Source organism: Hakea prostrata, chromosome 9 (assembly GCF_041222555.1).
Source record: "Hakea prostrata isolate BN-2017 chromosome 9, UWA_Hpros_2, whole genome shotgun sequence".
Classification (NCBI taxonomy): domain Eukaryota; kingdom Viridiplantae; phylum Streptophyta; class Magnoliopsida; order Proteales; family Proteaceae; genus Hakea; species Hakea prostrata.
In genome coordinates, this window is record NC_142608.1 from 48,467,001 (window position 1) to 48,471,705 (window position 4,705).

A 4,705-nucleotide genomic window follows, 5' to 3' on the forward strand; every position below is an offset into this window, starting at 1 on the left:
CATAGATGTTATACAACAACTGAATATATCAGCCACATCTTGCTTAATTGCCAATTTGCAAAAGCGGCTTGGCACGGATGTGGGCTAGAAGTAAATTTTCTAAATGTGGACAATGCAACAACATTAGCTTTGGATCTAACGGTGGATTGATTTGCTAGCTATAACCAAGGAGAAGGGGAAACAAATAGCAAGCTACTATTCTTTTATATGCTGATATATTTTGAGAGCTTGCAATAATTCTATATAAGATTTAGCCTATTATGGGGGATAGAGGACAACATGTTACTCCATCTCTTTGGAAACCTCCACAAGGCACTTTGAAGGTGAATTGCGAGCTTCATTTAGAACATTGGATGGAAGGTCTAGCCTCAGTTTTGTGGATAGAAATCATGAAGGACATGTCTTATTTGTTGTGTTTGATCCTTTCCATTTTATTGATATCACACAACAAGAAGTACAACTATATTATTTTTCATTGGTGAATGCTTTTAGAAGATCCTATTTGAATCAAATAATCTGGAAGCGATCAAACTTCTTACTGATCCGAGCAAATTTGTCCCTCACGACGTCACTCCAATCATCCATGACATTCAACACCTTCATTGCTATTTTACTGCATGTTGGTTTTCTTTTTTTAGTAAGATTCCTCAATATTGTTGTTGATACCTTGCCTAGAAAACCCTATTGATCAAGCATGTGACATCATACTATGACCTTCAATTAGAGATGACAAGAGCAAAGAAGGAGAAGCCAGAAGTTAGGAAAAAGAAAAAGAAAACAGAGGAGATTTAGACTAGAGATTGAGACCAAATTAGGGAAACTTCCAAATGGTAGTTAGGGAAATTACAAAGAGCAAAAGCAAATCAAAACAGAATGTAGTAAACATAAAGGGAATTGGCATAGCAAGTTCATGTGCCTTGTCTTCTAATGAGTATAATCATCCAAATACGTAGGTCGCCTCCCCATCCTCTGAGAAAGACGTGGCTATAATGTTTGGCTAATTTTGCCCTTTCCATGCTGTCCTTGGTTGCTGACTCGCTGCTGTCCAGCTAGAGTCACAACATTACTATCCTCTACGAGATCAGCCTTGCCCTCAAGTTTCAACGAAGGAAACTAATGTTGCAGATTAGAGACATCAACCCAGGAAACATCCTCCATTGGCAGCCCTTTCCACAAAACCAAAACCTAGGAAATATGGCGTCCATGGTGTATGAGATGGCGAGTCTGAAGAATAGCAATGGGAGTGGGGTCTAGAGGGAGTAGTGGTGGCTCTGGAACAACTGTAGGGGGCTCTCACCCAAGTGAGGTTTAAGCATTGAAATGTGAAAGACAGGATGAATTTGGGAAGTGATGGGAAGATCCAAATGATATGCCACTAGCCCAATTCTCTTTATGAAAAAAAAAAAAAAAAAAAAAAAGGGACCAAAATACCTCTTGCATAGTTTTGGATGAAGCCGATGAGCAACAGAACTTTGTCGATAAGGTTCCAACTTCATATAGACCCAACTACCTACCTGGAATTCCTTGCCGGAGCATTTGGAGTCTTCATAAGCCTTCATATAGGCTTAAGCATGTCCAAGGTGCTCTTGTAGACTAGCCAAAATTTTATCTCTGCTTTTCAATTCAATATTAACTGCTGCATTAGGGGACTGTTATGGTATTTGTTGGTACAACCTAGAGGGGGGGTATATCGGTTGCAACTAGTGGATTGTCCCAAGTTTGTGGTTTGTGCAAAAATACAATGTAAATTGAAAATTCAAATGAATTAAACAATAACAAACAACCACAACACAAGATTTATAGTGATTCGACTATAAAAGTCTATGTCCACTCCTCTCTTGGCTTCAAGAGAGTATTTTAATAATGATTATCTTTCAATACAATGGGTAGATATCAAACCCTTACAATAATCTTTGTTACGGGGCAAGAGTACCTTTCACAATCTTTGTTTACCAAGTAGGGCAAAAGCACCCTTTACAATCTTTGTTAACGGGCAAGTGCACCCAACTAATCTTTGTTCACGGGCAAGAGCACCCAAGACCAATTCTAATATACCTAGATTATAATTGAAATAGTTTACAAGGAAGGATGTTACCTTAACAAGAGGTGTGACACTTTACCTCTTGTGTGAGTGTGATGCAATGTGAGTTGTATGCTCAAATGGAAATGTATGCACCACCTACACCTTCAATCACCTCAAGCTTGTGGAACCAAGCTTGCTTAACACCTTGGTATGTTCTTCAAGGTTGGGGAGAGGGTGAGAGGCAAAGCACAATTGTTTGCTTGTGATTTGAGAGCTTAAGATCACTTGGGGAGTAGTTGATCAAGTATGTGGTTCTGTACTCTTAAATGGGGTGAATTGGGCTTATATAGATAGCCTTTGAGTGTCTTAGCCCAATCCTCAATGGATAGAAAACGAATATAATTTTAGTCCAGTTTTCAGTCTAAACGGACGTCCGTCTGGCTTTCTGTGATCAGACGGAATTTCGTCTGAAGCACAGATTGCACAGTTTAGGTGCAAACAGGGACTTGATTGGGTTTTTGGTATTTCTAACCAACCCTAAGCCTCATACACCTTCCTACTATGTCCTAGGTCAGTCTAATGACGTGATATGTGAATAATTGAGTGCAATTACATATGAGTGTACATGAAATGACTTAAGTCCTAATTTGCTAAGTCTTCTTGCTTGAGCTTGAGTTGATGATCATTGATGTTCTTTGAGTCTTCTTATACTCCATTCTTCATGCTCATCTTGACTTAGACTTCATGTCCATCTTGACTTGATCTTGGCTTGGGCTTGAGCATACGACTTTAAATTGGAGTTGGTCCACTTGTTCTCATATTGAACTAAACAACACAACTCAATATAGCCATTAGTAATTCGTGTTTGTTATCATCAAAACCAATGGATGCTGATGTGGCAAATGCTAACATGGCATTTTCCAACAGTATGTACTTTATCAAAGTTGGAGGAGAGTAGCTATACAATGCTTGAAAAGGGGTGGTACTAGTTGCAGTGTGATAAGAAATGTTATACCAATATTCCACCCAAGCCAAATACCACGCCCACTTCTTTGGGTTATCAAACACAAAGCTCCACAAATATTGATCAAGACAATTATTGAGAACCTTAGTTTGCCCATCGAACTGAGGGTGGTATGCAATATTGAATGCCAAGAGAGTGCCCTGCAACTTATGCAATTCCTTCCAAAAATTGCTCAGAAAAACTGGGTCATGATCAGAGACGATGATTTTTGGTACTCCATGTAACATCACAATTTCAGCAACAAAAATTTCAGTTAACTTATAACTGGTGATGCCTTGTGTGATGGCTACAAAATGCCCATATTTAGATAATCTATTGACGACAACAAGGATTGCTTCCTTACCATTCGAACTTGGGAACCTAGTGATGAAGTCCAATAACACATCTTCCCAAATCATCTATGGTATGTGTAGTGGATGTAGAAACCCAACTGGAGACGAGTGGAGAGCCTTGGATTGTTGGTAGATAGAACACTGCTTCACAAATTGTTTCACCTCCTTCCTCAATTCTTGTCTAGACAACATTCACAAAGACTCTTTTCAAGGTGCATAGATGCCGTGAATGGCCGCTCACCGAAGTATCATGAAATTTCCTAAGGAAGAATTGGCGAAATCGAGAATTGCTTGGAGGAACTAAACAATGGTGCAAGTGCAACGACCCATCACGGTATTGATATGCTGCAAATGTCTGAGGGTTGTCATCGATGCTGTGCCGAATATGCTACATCTCTTCATAATTTTTTATTTCTTGCTGCATATCAACAAGGAATTTCGATGAGGGAATCGTTGCACTGATGGTGAACACTGCATGCTCTGGCAATCGTGAAAGCGAATCTGTTGCATGATTATTGCGCCCTGGTTCATAGATTATTTCAAAATCATAACCCAATAATTTCACTAACCAATCTTGTCGATCTGGAGTTTGAATGACTTAGGAAGTTAACTCCTTCAGACTTCTTTGATAAGTAAGGATGAAGAAACACTGTCCAAGAAGGTACTGACGCCAATGAGCAATTGCTGTAATGAGAAGCATTTCTTAGTTATAAGTCGACATTGCCTGAGCCCTAGGTGATAGTTTCTTGCTGAAATACACTAGAAGATGACCTTCTTGTGTCAAGACAACACCTACTTTGGTGCCTCATGCATCGGCTTCAATCATGATGGGCTTCTCAAAATCTGGTATAGCAAGAACCAGAGCGCTAGTGAGGCCTTGCTGTAATTCCAAAAAGGTTGCCTCTGCTTAATGATTCCATGTGTAATTTCCCTTCTTTAACAAATTGGTGAGTGGTGTGGCAACCTGTCCATAGTTCTTTACAAATCTTCTATAATACTAGTGAGCCCAAGGAAGCCTCTAACCTCCTTTATATATCTAGGAATGGGCCATGAAAGTACAACTTTAATTTTATTCTGGTCTACCTCAAGTCCACGGCCCGAAACTATATGACCTAAATAGTCTCATTTTAGCAAATAAACAATGGGCCTAAAGTAAGTCCAAGACCACTTGGAGGTGCTTCATGAGTTGGACCCAAGTTGGGCTGTAAACTAATAGTTCATCAAAAAACACCAATATAAACTTGTGTAAATGGGCCTTGAATACTTGGTTCATCATATCTTGGGAAGTACTTGGGGCATTGGTGAGCCCAAAGGCCACCACCAAAA